Source organism: Petaurus breviceps, unplaced genomic scaffold (assembly GCF_028583685.1).
Source record: "Petaurus breviceps papuanus isolate PSGF00001 unplaced genomic scaffold, PetGlider_PUasm1.0 226, whole genome shotgun sequence".
NCBI lineage: Eukaryota > Metazoa > Chordata > Mammalia > Diprotodontia > Petauridae > Petaurus > Petaurus breviceps.
The window spans coordinates 10054105-10071398 of record NW_027185890.1 but is presented as its reverse complement, the minus strand read 5'-3'; the positions used below and the strand labels follow the sequence as shown (position 1 = coordinate 10071398).

The 17294-nt window shown below is 38.6% G+C and overlaps 2 pseudogenes; one reads left to right on the top strand and one right to left on the bottom strand.

Moving 5' to 3' along the window:
* Positions 1–4104: 4104 nt before the first annotated feature.
* LOC138166794 (cAMP-regulated phosphoprotein 19 pseudogene) lies at positions 4105–4656 on the bottom strand (annotated as a pseudogene).
* LOC138166824 (small ribosomal subunit protein mS40 pseudogene) overlaps positions 4479–17294 on the top strand; it is a 31782-nt pseudogene continuing 18966 nt past the window's right edge.

The following is a 17294-nucleotide window of genomic DNA, read 5'->3' as shown; positions in this document are numbered from 1 at the left end:
AGAAGGCATCTGTTCCATACATTTAATATATTAACCAAGTAAGTGGGTCCTGACTTCAAGCCCCCGCTGGCTAAGGTGAAGACGAATGAAAAATCAAACAAGTTCTGGGAATTGCTTTGTCATCCATTATCACGATTTAACAGGCGTGTGGTCACTGAGAGGCAGCCTAGACATATGGTTGGAGAACAGACCTCAGACTCTGGAAGTCCTGAGTTCAAGTCTCTAGTAGTGCTTGTGTGACCTGGAGAAAGTCACTCAAACCTCTCAATGCCCCAGGCAACTTTCTAAAACCATTTAAAAGTGCAGAACAATTGCTAATGTACCCAAATGAGCCCATTTCTTCAACTCTAATTCCTTTAACCAATGAAACCCAAGATGTAGACAAAACAAAACCAAAAACTCAAGTCAATTCACACACACACACACACACACACACACACACATACAACTATACTAAATTAGATAGATACAATTTAGATAGCCTGCAGAACTAGATTCCCTTTCCACTGTGGCAAGTAGTACCAATTGGGCACTGCCCCAAATAAACTGGTCCTGGGACTTATCCTGGTGCCCAAGGTCAACACTAAGAAACATTCATTACCACTGCACACTCATTTGTTCCCTGGTCCACCAGCCAAGACTTCCCCCTCCATGGGAGCCCCATGGTATTTATTTCTTTAGATGACTCTATTCAGAGAGATCTGGGCCTACTCCCCACCCCTTCCTTCTTGGGAGGTAGGTAGAAACTATTACTTCCCCCTTGTTGCTAGAAAGAAAGTGCTTTTCAACAGCTCCACCCTTTGATCCTTCAATCCCTTCCCCGAGGAGTATTTCAACAACCACTGGGTATCATATTAGAAAGATATTATAATAAAATATTCTGATAGGCTTGTCTTTACTAATGCTCACACTAGCCCACTCCACTGGGGCCCATGTCACTGCCTTCTCTGGTATAAATCTCCTCTGAGTTTTGGTAACTGGGCTCTCAAAGAGTTTATGCATTCTGTAACTCTTTTGAATGGAATTTCTTTTTCTTTCTCTTTTTGTTAGGCTCTGTTGGCCATATACAGAAAAGCTGATTATTTCATTTATTTTATTTTATAATTTTTTTTATTTTATAATTTTTTGCTTTACTGAAGTCATTAATATAGCATAATTATATTAATTATAGCATCACAATATATCACATATCACACGTTATTACAATATATTATCATATTATATTAATGTAATTAATTTAACATATACATAATATAATATGGTTAATATAATTAATAACTGAAGTTATTAATGGTTTAACATTAAACTTTTAGCTGAATCTCTAGGATTCTCTAAGTAGCCCATTTTTATAGATTTCTTTATAGAACTGGAAAAAAACAGAAACTTGTTTGGAGAAAAAAAAATAAAAAGCAACACTATCAAAGGAAATAATGAGAAAAAGTAGAAAGTAAGGGGATCTAACAGTACCAGATCTTAAACTATACTACAAATTTGTGAAAAAACAATAATTGTGTTTCAACTTTGTTTATGCTTATTCCATAATTTCTTTTCTTGTCTTTTTGCTATAGTTGGTATTGATAGAATAATATCAATTAATAGTAATGATGAATAGCATCCCAGATCTTATTGGAAAGACATTAAGCAATTTTTCTTTACAAACAATGTTAGCTCCTGGTTTTAAATAAGCATTATGTATCATTAAAAAAATTTTTTTTTTGTTTATTGCCATGCTTTTAAAATTTTTTTAATATAAAGGGATGTTATATTTTGTCAAAAACTTTTTAAAAATTAATGCTTTTGTTGCCATTTTTGTTATAATGTAGTCTATTATGTCTATAGTTTTCCTAATATTAAACCAACTCTGAACTCTCAATATAAACTCAACCTGATCATAATGCATAATTTTTATATAATTCTGCAGGTTCTTTACTAATATTTTTTTAAATGTTACACTGATATTCATTAGATATAGTAGTCTATAATTTTTGTTTATTTATTTTACTCTGTTGTATCTCTCCCTCAGATATATGACCACATTTGTCTCATAGAAGGAGTTCAGTAGGATCTCTTCTTATTTTGGCAAAGAAATATACATATATTAATATATTCATAATGAGGTTAATGGTTCTTTGAATATTTGATATAATTTATTTGTAAATCCATCAGATCCTGTGGAGTTTTTTCTCCTCTCTTCAGAGTTTATTTTGACTTGTTAAATTTTTGTGAGATTAAGTTATTTAAAGTCTTTGTTTCTTATTCTATTAATCTGGGCATCTTATATTTTTGTAAATGTTCATCCATTTCATTTGTGAATTTTGATGGCATATACTTGGGCAAAATAATTTCTAACAATTTTTTTTAGTTCATTTGTTGTGAATTCTACTTTTTAATTTTTGATTTTGGAAACTTGGTCTTCTCTTTTTTAATCAGACTAGCTAATGGAATATCTGTTTTTCTAGTTTGAAAAAATAGATAAAACTAGGTTTTATGAATATTTTTTGTTCTCATTTTGTTTTTTTAAAATGTATTCCTTTTCTAGTTGTATGGGCAATTTATTGATCTATTCTTTTTTCTTTTTACTGATGAAAATGTTTAGAGTGGGATCAATCTGAAAGTTTTGATAGACTATAATTTAAAAAAATTTTTGTTCCTTTGATTAACTCTTTGACCTACTAACTCTTTAGCATTCATTCAATTCAAAAAATACTTATTAAGCACCTGCTTTGTGCCACCCACCGTGCTAGGCACTGGGGATACTGATAAGAAAAAGATAGTTCCTGCCCTTAGGGAAAGTTGGGGGTATGGTTGGGGGAGGAGTAGGGAACATCAGGGGGGTCCCCATGGAGTTGAAACCAGGCAGAGGTACTTTGGGAAAGTGCATTGGGTGGGAATTACAATTTCTGCCCTCTATAAAGGAAGGTTTGGGTGGAGTTTAGTGCTTCAGCTCTCCAATCAGAGGGGAGGGGAAACTGAGGGAGGTGGAAAGGTGTTGAGTATCCAGCCTTGAGTTAGCAGAATGGTGATGAGATTAGAAATGATCAGCTTATCCTGGGAGAGGTATTTTGTTCTGTGAAGTTGAAGAAGCAGAACAGCAGATAGACAATAGAGTGATAAACCATTTAGTCTCCATTTAGGTTTGATTTCTTCCTTTAAGTATCTTTTATTGGTTATAATTTATATTGCATTATGGTCAATTTATATTGCATTATTATTGCATATATATGGTTATAATTTTATTGCATTATGGTCAATAAATAACCATAATGTTTAAATAAATATTTATTTCTACTTGTATGAATTTGTTTATGATGCTTTCATGTCATTCATAGTGAGAAATATTTATATGAATTTCTATTTACTTTCAGCAATCGCCAGTGATTTATCATATTTATTTTTTTTAAAGCAATGGGGGTTAAGCAACTTGCTCAAGGTTACATGGCCAGTTATTTCTGGGTGGGTGCTTAATGTCTGAGCCCGGGATTCGATCCCCAGGTCATCCCAACACTGGAGCTGGTGCTCGATGAGGCACCTGGCTGCCCCTTATCATATCTATTTTTTAAAAATTCTATCCATGTCTTTAATTTCTTTCTTCTGTGAGATTTGTTTAGTTCTAAAAGAGGGCTCATTGAGGTCCTCAACTATTTGCTATCTATATTTCCCTATAATTGGATTATTTGAGTGCTTAGATGATAATGCCATTAAGTGTGCATATATTAAGTCTTGATATTATTTCATTATTTATTGCATTTCAGCATGTGCTTTCTTTACTTATTTCTTTTCTTCATGTCTATTTCTACTATCACCTTGTCAGAGATTATGTTTGGTAGCCTGGCTTTTCTTAAATTTGCCTGAAGCATAATAAATACTGTTCTAGTCTCTCATTTTAATTCTGTGTGAATCTTTATGTTTCAACTGTTTCTTGTACATGACACTGTTGGATTCTGCTTTCTGACATGCACTGTTACCTTTTTTTCCATTTTATAGGCAAGTTAATCCCCTTCTCATTTTCTATCATAATTGTTAATTGGTTATTCCCTCTGCCATAACCTCTTATACTTTTTCCTCCCTTTCATCCCCGTCCTTGTATTTTTTTTTTTTTTCATGCAGTTCAGCTTTTAATCAGCCAGCCAGTTTGCTAGCAACAAGGGATGGTTTCCGCTGTGGAGTAGGAATGTGGTCACCAGTGACCTCTGTTTTGTCAGGAGCTGCTGCAGTAGGAAGCTGCTTGTTCTTCATCTTTGCTTTAGCCATGTTGTAATCTCCAGAGTCAAAATACTTTTGTCCTTTCTGCAGTCGGTTCCTCAAGAAATCTGAACCCCCAGGCGTTTGTCCCAGATGAGGATACCTTGCTTTTAATTTTGCTTCTTCTGCTTTCTCTGGACTAGTTACTTTATCTTCCATTTCCTTTTGCTCCTCAGCCGAGGCCGCCTCGGGGATCTCTGCGGACATTGCGCCCCTTCAGTCGATTTGGGAGGACAATGGGGGAAAGGAGACGCAAAAGAGCAGGGAAGAGGAAGCCCCTACAGCCGCCAACCACGTTCCCCAGCAGCCACCGCCCGCGCCGCGCTCAAGCCCTCAGGCTCCTGCTCCCGCCCTCCAGCCCGCTCTCTCGGAGCGCCCACCGCCGTCGCGGTAGTCTCCTCCCTCCGAAAATCCCTTGTATTTCTTTAAAAAATTTTTTTTCTTTATTAATTTGTTCACTTTGAGTTTACAAGATTCAGTTCCCTGGTTCTTCCCTGTCGTTCAAAAAAAAAAAAGAGGAGATGGAGAAAGAGAAGAAATTTGATCAACACTAGCAATCTAAAATTGAAGGGATCTAATCCTTTTCCTTTGCCCCCTTCTCTTTTCACAAAGAACAACTCTTGATCTCTGGTTCATACCCTTTCTTTCTCTTTTTAATCCTCTGTTTATCACCTTGGCTCCAAAGTTGAAGTTTGTTCTCCTTGTGAGTAGTCATTCCCTGACTCTCTCCTCCCTCTTAATCCTCCTTCCTTCTTTTCCCTGCCCCCACCTGTTTCCCTATTGTTTAATGTATTTCTGCACCAAACACTTGTGTTTCTGAATGTGTCTGTTCAAACTTTGCCCAGTTCACATAAGAATGAAACCCATGAGATACCTGCTCCCTTCCTCCTTCCTCCACATTTCTTCTCATGTATTCCACTTATGCAAAACAGTAAGTTCTTTCCATTTCTTTCTCCTTTATTCCCTAGTTTACTTCCTTTTTCCTTTCTCAAAGTTAACGAAAAAGATCAAAACCACACTCAGCCCCTATGTTTATCTTATTTGTGACCTTGAAAACAGTAGGAATCTCGAAAGACACTCGGACCCCATTTGGCTTCCCTGGTGCAATTCTTCTTGCACCAGCAGACTTCTTTCTATTTTTAATTTAAATGAATGAAAAGAAATCTACTAGATGCTTGCCATGTGCCTAGCACCATGCTACACATTGTGGATGCAAATACAAAAATTTAAGACAATTCATCCTCAAGGAGTTTAGATTACAAATGGTGGATAAAACAAATCAATGGAATCCATAGACAGAGAGGGGAAATTAGTCTTGGAAAGTTACAGGGATGGCAAATGGAGCCATAGGTAAGTGGAATGGCATACCCTTTCAAGTAACAATGTCAATGTTGATTTGATTATGGCTTAGAATTGAAAGTTGGAGGTGGGGGGAGAGAAGATTAACAAGAATGGTACACATATGACAGAAAGGTAGATGAGAGACGATTGGAAAGTAGAGTGAAGCATAGTTGGAACCTGACCTATTATAACAGGCCATGGGAGGCACTCACCAGTCAGGACAATGGGGCTCCAGAGCAGAAGTTCTGGAGATGAAAGGGTTTAAGTCCTCCAGGACATGGTCTGTGGTCTAGATGTAAGCTGACTGGTGAGGAGGTAACTGGGACATCAAGTAAGGTGGGACTGGAGACTTCTCTTGGATTCTAATAGAACCTGAGCAGTTTTCATTTATGATGTCTTAACTATGCTGCTTCAAGTATTTTTGCTTTATTGTGGTTTCAGGGAGTCCAGTGATTTTAAAAATTCTCTCTCTGTTTTTCTAGATCGGATGCTCTTAATATTGTTATTATTCAGTAGTTTCCACTGTATCTGGCTCTCTGCAACCCCATTTGGAGTTTTCTTGGTAAAGATACTGGAGTGATTTGCCATTTTCCTTCTCTAGTTCATTTTATAGATGTGGCAACAGAAGCAAATTGGGTTAAGTGATTTGCCCAGGGTCACACACATAGCTAGTAAGTGTCTGAGGCCAGATTTGAACCCAGGAAGATAAGTCTTCCTAATTCTAGGCCCAGTGCTTTATCCACTGCACCGCCTAGCTGCCCATGTCACCTGTCACATGAAACCTTTTCTGATTCCCCCAGCAGCTGGTGCTTTCCTCTTCCCAAAATTATTTTGAATTTATTTTGAATAGACTAATAGGGTCATAGGATGAATTTGATCCCTATAACAACCTTATGAAGTAGATGCTATTTCCATTTTACAGATGAGGAAACAGGCTGAGAAGGGTTGAGTGACTTGCCCAACTTTACAATTCTTTTAAGTGTCTCAGGGGATTTAAACACAGGTCTTCTTAACCTCATCTAACATACTATTCACTACATCTCTCTGCCTCCTGTAGTTAGAGTATAATGTGTGATTAAAGTGATATAGTGCTAGAAGGGCATTAGAAGTTATTTAATCCAGCTCCCTCATTTTATAGTGGATAAACTGAGGCCCAAAGAATTTCATTGATTTGCCCAAACACGAATGGTAAAAGTCAATATTTGAACATGAGTTCTTTGACTCTTCCTTAATGGCCCTGTAATTTTTCTTGCTCTGTGAAGGGTAGAAACAGAAGCACAACAAATTTGTTAAATTTTATTTTCAAATTTGAGGAGGGCTATGACTTTTGTAGCAAGAATTCTTGAGTTCTCTTAAGCCACAAACGATTTGACATTTTAGTTTGTAACCTCAGTTTTAACTTGTAATGCAGGATTACTCAATTTATATTTGACAAAAAACTGAGTTGAAGGATCAAGGCTGGCCTTAGATTAGTCCAAGTTGGCAGACACCTGACATGGGATGTGGACAGTATGCCAGAAATATAACCCCTTCCTTGAGGGTACCTGAAATTTCAGCATTCAAGATTCATTCTTTTAGGTGTTGAATGTTTTTTGGTCTTAAGGAGCCCCCTCTCAGAATGCAAACTCCTTAGGGGGATTAGTTGACAACTGAGAGCAAAATCTTTAGGAATGAGATAAAGGACACCCCTGGAAAGATACCTGGATGGAAATAAAGGAAAGTGAGACAAAATTCATCTTCACAATTTTGCCTAGGGTTGTCCCTGTGAGAAGTGAATCAAAATTTAAAAATTGCCTTCCATATCCCACAATAAACTATTGTTTCTGGTGCTGGCACAGGAGACACACAGATATTCCCACAATGGAAATAACACAATTTCTCTAATCTGTTTTTCCATTTAATGATCTAAAATTGAAATGCCAAGCCCCAGATGCTTGCATAATGGATTCCAGCACACTCAATCAAGGAGCTCTGTTAGGTCAGATGTATGTGGTTAGACTGCTGGCAGTCTGGAACTCTTTTGTCCCTGGGTCAGCCTGATTCAGTCAGTATTTAATTATTTCTAACCTGAGTTCAAATCCAATCTCAGATACTTATTAGCTATGTGACCCTGGGCAAGTCACTTAATCCTGTTTACCTCAGTTTCCTTATCTGTAAAATGAGTTGGAGAAGGAAATGGCAAATCACTCCAGTATCTTTGCCAAGAAAACTCCAAATGGGGTCATAAAGAGTTAGACATGACTCAAACAACTGAACAACAACAGCACTATGTTCCAACCACAGCATTTAGCACCATGAATACAAAACCCCAGACCTATGCCTACTCTCACGGAGTTTGCATTCTATTGGAGGAGACAACACATATATTATAAATGATGTTGTTCATCCTTCATTTTGGAAGAGGATCAGTGACATCATGAAGTGATGTCTTGACTTGTATGTGAATTGGATTTAAATGAGGCAAAGTTGCACAAAGTCATCAACCTTACTGTCATTTCCTAAGTCATCAAAGTCCTGTGGCAAGATCAAAGTCAGGATGCCTGGTGAGGACCTGGGACACAGTGGATGGATGACCTTGGTGTCTTCGATGTCTGACCAAGCTCTCCTCCAGAGTGCCTGCTTCAGCTGCCTTCGTGGCTGTTGGGACAAATTGTTCTTACTCCCAGGGGAAGTCTTCCCATGCTTGGGGTAGATACCCCCTAACTCACTGACAGGGTTGGTTACTCTCAACCTGGTTGAGCCTATCTGCTGAGATGATTTACCAGGGTATGGCTGCTGCATGTGCTACAGCTTCTTGGAGCCACAGGTGAGAGTTGGATGACAGGTGGACAGCAAAGGTGCATGAGCAGCCCTGGAAAGGGCTCAGCAAGCCCTCCCATTGGAGGTGCTCATCTTTTCTGAATACCCCATACATCCCACATATATAAATGTATGCAGAATAAATATGAAGTAGTGAAATAAAAGAAAGTGAGTGAGGGAGGTCGCTAGCACTTGGGGCAGGGGATCACAGAAGTCATCATGTAGAAGGTGGCACTTAAGTTGTCCTGAAACAAGATAGGGATGCTATAAGGAGAGAGCATATGGGGGATGGCCAGGGCAAAGTCACCAAGACTGGAAGGGGGAAGAGAAATAATCAAGAATTTATTCAGGACTACTATGTCCCAGGCACTATAATAAGTGCTTTACCAATATTATCTTAAGTGTTATAAGAACCCTGCTAAACAGGTACTATTATGTGAAGTAATATATAATAAGGCTAAAAAGATGGGTTTGGGCTGTATTGTGAAGGTCTTTAAAAGCCAAATAGCTTTTATTTTATCCTAGAAATAATAAAGAGAAACTAGAGTTTATTCAATAGGGATTGAATGACTTGATCAGGTCTGTGCTTAAGGATTCCAGGGGAGGTAAGGAGAATATAGAAATAAGGATCAGACTCAGCTAGGGAAGGGACCAGAGGGGCCCTTAAATCTAACCTTTTCATTTTTAAAGGAAATGAAGACCCAGAGGTTAAATGACTTGTCCAGGTCACACAGCTATTAAGTGTCTGAGATGGGACTTGAACACTAGTCTTCCTGACTGTACACTTACTTGCCTATCCATTATGGCACACTACCTCATGGTCAAAGGTACCTTTTCTCCAGATTCAAGAGGGAACTTGATCAGTGTGGTAGGCAACATTAAACAGTGCAAAGAATCCTGGACTTGAGAGCCAAAAGAACCAGATTAAAATCCAAATTCTAAAACTTACATGTCTGTCCATCACCTTTTCTGAGCCCTCCTTTTCTCTATTTACATCATGGTGATGATGATTATAGGTAGAACTTATGTAATACTTTAATGCTGACAAATCTATGTATCTCTGTATCTACCAATAATTTCATCCTCATAACAACCTTGTGAAGTAGATGCTATTATTATTATTCCCATTTTACAGATGAGGAAACAGGCTGAGAAGGGTAAGTGATTTGCCCAACTTTACAACTCTATCAGGTGTCTCAGGGGATTTAAACACAGGTCTTCTTAACCTCAAGTCTAACATACTGTTCACTATATCTCTCCGCCTCCTGTAGGTAGCATATAATGCTGTGATTAAAGTGATACATAATAATAGTGATAATCTTAAAGCTTACATAGTGTTTTAAGGTTTGCAAAATGCTTTACATATCTTATTTATAGAGGAAGGTTTTTTTTTAAGTATTAATTCTTCTTTTTTCTGCCATCCAAGATATGCAAGCATCAGAATCATTCTAACCTTGGACCCACCAACTCCATCTCCAACCCCAACTGATACATTTCAAGGCAGTTTATTAGTGGAAAGAAATTCTAAATCACCATCAATTCTTTTGTCGCTCCTCGGGGGCGCTCTGGGCTTTAGTCAAGTTGCCTCCTCCTCTAAGTTAGGCATCCAAAGGCTCTGGGTTGTTGGTCACCTCATCTTCACCACTGGGTTAGGCTGGCACTAGGTTCTGATAGTTTAGACATCCGTATTTCCAAAAGTGAAATCACTTGGTTCATGCTCTCACCTACTATCCTCTACCTTTCCATCTCATCCCTTGCCTGTGCTTGATTAGATCACATCTATCAAAGTCATAATTTTAAAAAGTGAAAAAGAACACAGGGATAGCGCTTGTGATTTTGATCAGACAGGGAACTCCCAGAGGAGGGAGCTCCCTCCACCAGTGCAGGCTGACACCTTCTCTACATTAGAGTCCTAAAGGACTGTCTAGAGCCTTGAGAGGCTGTGATTTGCCGTGAGTCACTCAGTCAGGATGTGTCAGATACAGCTTTTCCTGGCTCTGAGGCTCTATCCACGAGGGTACACTGCTTCTTTAAAAGAGAACGTAGGCATATCAATATCAGAGCATTAGCCGTGGCCATCACATGGCTTTCATTGATTCTTGTTCCAACCTCCCTTTCCTATCCCAAGCACCAAGGAAAGCAAAACCCTGGAAGGTCAGTTCACTGTTGTTCCCAGTTCCCAGCCCTCTGCTCCCCTTGTCCCTTAATTCAGTCAGGAGTGGGGTGATAAAGGGAAATATATTTACATGCCAACATGGTGCATTCAGCAGCAATGATCAATGCAGGAACAATATACAGTTAGCCCTTCCACATAGCAACTTTCACTGTCACAGTTTTGATATACCATGGGTCAGCATAAGAAATTAGATGGGAATTAGGGGGCAATTTTCCAGCAGTTACATAAAGGTCAGCAGATGACACAGAAGAAATTTAGAAACTCAGAAATGCATAAAATATGTGTATGGTATTGTATAATATCAACCCAAATTTTGCAGTAAGGTACTGGAAACATGCCACAAAAAAAAAAAAAAGAAAAACTTCAGACTTCTTCTCTGGAATGCAGGGAGGCCCAAAAAAATTTACATGGATTTTCTAGATCACAGGGTGCCACACCCATAACCCTCAGATAACTGTAGGCCTTGGAGTTGTTATTATTATTATTTTGGATGCCACATCAGCAGCTGCACATGGGGAAGCAGCTGCCGTCCATTTCACCTTCTCCTCACCTTTGTCTTCGAGCTTCCTCACATGCTCTGGGTGCTATATTGGCCTAGTCCCTTCAGCAAGGGAATATAATCTGTCTAGTTTCCCCAAAGGAAAATAACATTCCATGGCTATTAACTCTAGGCAAAGGTAAATGCCTGGAAGGGAACAGGTGGGACTACGAAGTAATCAGATGTCAATATGAACTTGAAAATCATGTCCCCTAGGCTAACGACATTAAAGGGACCAAATAGATGCATCTATCCCATCTAGCCCCAATCTCCTGCTTCTCCTCCTAGCAGGAAATAAAGTTTCCCTTGGAGAAGGGTGAAGGGGAAACAAAACTAGAGACCTCTCTTCTGTTTCCCTTTGCGTAACACAATGATACTTCCATGTTACATGGCGGGGACAGTCCTCATGCAGGAAGATTGAATTGTTTTCATTATTTGTGTATGGGAAACTTTTAGGCTAATTTTGCTGTCTTGTCACCTGTCCTTCACTTAACTGGTGTCCAAATCCGACTGTTGATGGAATGTAGATTGACCCAAATAGGAAAGTGGTTGGAGATATTCCCAGGAAACCAGCTGTCTGGACATTGTTCTGGTTCTGAAGCCACTCTCACTTCAATTAAAATGACAGCTCCAGACATGAAGTGAAGTGTATAAACATTTATTAAGCTCTTACTATATGCCAGGCACTGGGGATATAAAGAAAGGCAATAACATTTCTTGTCCTTCAGGAGCTCATGATCAATTATTAGGGAAAGAGAAACTCAAAAAGTGAGGGGAAGAGGGAGGGTGGCCAACTGGGGGAATGCTGAATGATGTCTTGAAGCCCAGTGATGACCTGGTGACCTTCTTAAGCAGGGGATCCAGCAGGTCTCCATGTCCACCCTTTACCCTTTCCAATCAGAGGGAGGGAGGGGCCCGAGGGGTAAGGGGGTACTGAGGTAGTGTGAGTTTCAAAGCTGATTCCATATTGCAGGAAGATGAGATTCTGGAGATAGTGATGGAGTCCAAGACAGCAACCAGGTAAAAAATTATATAATCCCAGAATTTATATAGCACCTCTTATGCTCCAGGCACTATGCTAAGTGCTTTACAAATATTATCTCACTGAATCCTTGCAACAAGCCTGAGAGGTGGTATTATTACCCCCATTTTACATTTGAGAAAACTGAGGCAAATAGAGTTTAAGTGACTTGCCCAAGTTCATGCAGTTAGCAAGTGTCTGAGGCCAGATTTGAACTCAGGTATTCCTGACTCCTTCACCAGTGTACCACTGTAACACCTAGCTTGCAAGCCACCTCCTTTGAAAAGTTTCCCCCAATTAACTCCTTATTCTCCAATGGCATGTTGGCAATTGTTTACCAACTGGCTCTCCAAAAGAAAAAAAAGTATTGAGGCAAACTTTTAAGTTTAATTTACATTATTAATATTTTCTCCATCCATTGCTTTAACAATACATCAAGTTTGATTTATGATGTTTGCCACTTTCCAAGGTGTAAATGCTTACACTGAAAATTTAACAATCAACTTTCCTGAGCCTGGCTCCAGAACAACCCTGCTTCTTCCTTTGTCCTTTTAAGGTAGTTCAAACTAGAATCTGACCCTGTCTATTCCCTTCTCTCAAAATTCTCAAGCCTTAGGCTCCACATACCCACACTATTGTGATTTCCTTCCTGCTAGCTTTCTGACTTGACTATACTCTCAAATTTTACATACTTCTATTTCAATAACATTGTGCTAGTAATAATTTCTATTGCCCTTTGTATCAATTTGATTCAACTCAATAAACATTTATTAAGCATCTACTACATTCAAGGAATTTACAATCTATTAGTAGGGGGAAGGTCTATATGTTAGAACATTATTAAAGACATCAATCAATCAACAAGTATTTATTATTATTATCATGTTAGCCATGATGCTATCTACTGTGGAAGCAAGGACAGAAAGGACAGTGTCTCCCCTCAAGGAGCTTACAATCTATTGGAAAGGTCAAACACGATGGACTGAAAAATAGATATCTATTTCCTCTAAATTCTGTTGATGTCATTTATATATATTGCATATATAAATATTAATATATAATAACACATGTAATGTATTTATATTATATATTAATATATTATACATATAATGTATATATTGTATATATAATATATCTATTAATTGTATATATTGTTCTGCTGATTCTTCTTTCTTCACAATGAATGGGTCCAAACAAGTCTTTCTAAGTTTTTCATACTTTCTTATATCTATAAATTCTTGTGACACGATGATATATTTTTAAAGCTGTGATTATTTATTTCACTTATGTTATCTCTTGGCTAAGAGTACAATTTGTGAATCACAAAAACAGAGGGATGGAAAGTATCTTGAGGTCTTATGTAAAGGCAAGATTGTTTCTAAACTACACTGGAACCACAGTTTCATTGATAATCTACAACATTTGTTGTTGTTTAGTCATTTCAGTTTTGTTTGACTCTTTGTGACCCCATTTGGATTTTCTTGGCAAAATTAATGGAGTAGTTTGCCATTTTCTTCTCCAGCTCATTTTACAAATGAGGAAACTGAGGCAAACAGGGTTAAGTGACTTGCCCAGGGTCACACAGCTAATAAGTGTCTGAGGCCATATTTGAATTGAGGAAGATGAATCTTCCTGACATCAGGCCCAGCGCTCTAGCCACTGTGCTAACTAGCTGCCCCTATGGAAATGCGTCATAGCAAATATTTCAAAATCTTTTTTCTATCATTTAATTTGTATTTATCTTAGAATAATCATAAGCTCATTTCTTATTTTTATCTAGGACTGTACCTGGGAGAATCTTCCTTCAGAGTCTACCCCAGTTTCAAGGTGATCTACTGATCTATTTGCACTAAAGCATAGGACAAAATCCATCTCTACTTTTAACAGACAGTCAGAGGACACACTAGGTGGCTCAGTAGATTCAGCAACTGGCCCTAGAGACAGGAGGACCTGAGTTCAAATCCAGCCTCAGATACTAGCTGTGTGACCCTGGGCAAGTCACTTAACCCTGTTTGCCTCAGTTCCTTATCTATAAAATGAGCTAGAGGGGCAGAGCCAAGATGGCAACTTAGAAACAGGAAAATTCTGTGAGCTCTGCCCACAACCCCCTCAAATACCTATAAAATATGACTCTAAACAAACTTTGGATCACAGAACCCACAAAGTGAAAGAGAGAAACAAATCTCCCACTGAAGGCAGCCTGGCAGGAAGGGTCCATTGCAGCTCACTGGGAGCAGAGCACTCCCTCCCCCCCTATGCGTCACATGGTTTTAGCCTCAGGGCACCCTGACCAGAGCTGTAGGAGCAGACTTCAGGAGAATGAATCACCAGCAGCTGTGGCAGTTTCCAGACTTATCAACCCATAAATGCCAAAGAGCAAGTAAAAGGTCAGTGCAGAACTCTGTTAGAAGGGGGGAGGGGACTAAAAAATGCAGTCCAGCAAGAAGCCATGGAGGTGCAGTGGCTCTGCTGCCGCATGGTTGCTTCCAGAGCTCCTGGCCTGCAAGATTGTAGGGGGACCAAGCAACTATTCAGAGGGTAATCACTCTTGCTTTAACGTACTTGGATCTGGATCGCTGTCTTGGGTGGAGGTGTGTGGGTGTGTGGCCAGTGGGCCAGAGCTTGTTGGGAGCTGCAGAGAGGGCTGGGACATAGCTCTCCTCTCTGGAAGCAGAGTTCTACTGTGGCAAAGAGCTCAAAAGTCAGGTAATTGACTGGCAACATGAGCAAGCAGAGGAAGCAAAGCAAGCACAGCAATAAAACCTTAGATTCCTTTTTTGGGGACAAAAAGGATCAAAGCATGAAGAGGAAGAAGACAAAAAAGTCAGAACTCCTGCATCAAAAGCTTCCAAGAAAAATATGAACTAGTTAGAGGCCATGGAGGAACTTAAGAAGGATTTTGAAAATCAAGTAAGAGAAGTGAAGGAAAAATTGGGAAGAGAAATGAGAATGATGCAAGAAAATCATGAAAAGTGAGTCAACAACCTGTCTGAAGAAAATAACAACTTAAAAATAGACTAACTCAAATGGCAAAAGAGGCTCAAAAAACCAATGAGGAGAAGAATGCCTTAAAAAGCCAAATTTGCCAGATGGAAAAGGAATTTCAAAAGCTCATTGAAGAGAATAATTCCTTTCAGAATTAGACTGGAGCAAATGGAAGCTAATGACTTTATGAGAAAACAAGATACTATAAAACAGATCCAAACAAATGAAAAAAATAGAAGGCAATATTTTAGAACCATAAGGCAAAATAGAAAGGGAAAGATCACCTCTTGAAAAATATTCCAAAAAGAAAACTCCTAGGAATATTATAGAAAAATTCCAGAATTCCCAGGTCAAGGAGAAAATATTACAAGCAGCCAAGAAGAAGCAATTTAAATATTGTGGAAACACAATCAGGATAACACAAGATCTAGCAGCTTCTACAATAAGGGATCACAGGGCTTGGAATATGATATTCCAGAGGTCAAAGGAGCTAGGATTAAAACCAAGAATCACCTACCCAGAAAAACTGAGTATCATGTTTCAGGGGAAAATATGGTCATTCAATGAAATAGAGGACTTTCAAGCATTCTTGATGAAAAAAACAGAGTTGAATAGAAAATGTGATGTACAAATACTAGAAGCAAGAGAAGTGTGAGAAGGTAAACAGGGAAAAGAAATCATAAGGAACTTATTAAAGTTGAATTATTTACATTCCTACATGGAAAATGATAATTGTAACTTATGAGACTTTTCTCAGTATGAGGATAGTTGAGGGGAAAATGTATGTATACATACATATATGTTTATAGAGGAGGGTATATGTGCATATAAATACATGTGTGTGTATATATGTGTACATATATACATAGACAGAGGGCACAGGATTAATTAAATAGGAAGGGATGACATCTAAAAAATAAAATTGAGGTGAGAGAGGAATATAATGAGAGGAGACAGGGAGAGACAGAACAGGGTAAATTATCTCATATAAAAGAAGCAAGAGAAAACTTACAATGGAGCGGAAGAACAGGAAGGCAAAAGGGAATGGGTCAACCTTACTCTCATTGAATTTGGCTTAAGGAGGGAATAACATACATACTCCATTGGGTATCTTACCCTACAGGAAAGTAGGGGGGAAGGGGATAAGAGGGGGGTGATAGATGGGAAGGCAGATTGGGGGGGAGGGTAGTTAGAAGCACACACTTTTGAAAAGGGACAGGGTCAAAGTAGAAAATAGAACAAGTGGGAGATGGGATAGGATGGAGGGAAATATATTCAGTCTTTCACAATATATCCACTGTGGAATTGTTCCATGTACAACCTATACTGAATTGCTTATCTTCTCAGTAAAGGAAAAAGGGAAAGAATCTGGAATTCAAAGTTTTAAAATCAAATGTTTAAAAAATATATTATTTTTTTTACATGCAACTGGGAAATAAGATATACAGGCACTGGGGTATGGAGAACCATCTTTCCCTACTGGAAAGTCAGAGGGAGTATGGAGGAGGATATAGGAGAAAGCAGATTGGGAGAGGGGGTATTTAGTGGGATCACTGTTTGGGGGTGGTGGGTAGGGGAAATATGAGGAGAAAATTTGTAACTTAAAATCTTATGTAAATGAATGTTGTAAACTAAAAATAAACAAAAAATAAAACAAGCTATAAAAGGAAATGGCAAACCACTCCAGTATCTTTGCCAAGAAAACCTCAAAAGGGGTCACAAAGAGTCAGACACAACAAACGAGAGGACATAATTAGTTCACAGCAAAGGCATTAGTGAAATGGTAGGAAAGGCATCAATAAAACATTCCTTTCAAAAGTTTGGGTTCATGTTTCCCTGTATATACCCATATAATTAGTGGGAAGAGTCAACACATGTGAGGGAACATATGTGGGTAGGGCATATGCATAGAACACATATGACTAGGGTAAATATGGTGAGGGGCAGCTCAGGTTCCCTAATACAGGGCCACTGATAGTTTCTGGTGAAAATATTGTACCATTCTTACCAAGCCTGCTCCCTTATGGCCATTACTAAGTGCATTTTTGTCAGATACTATTAGAAGCATGGTCTCTTTGGATTCTTCCAGACACTTGGGCATGTGACTATACAGTTCTCTATATTGTTCTTTCTTTCCTTTTCCCCCCTTTCCTTCCTTCCTTCCTTCCTTCCTTCCTTCCTTCCTTCCTTCC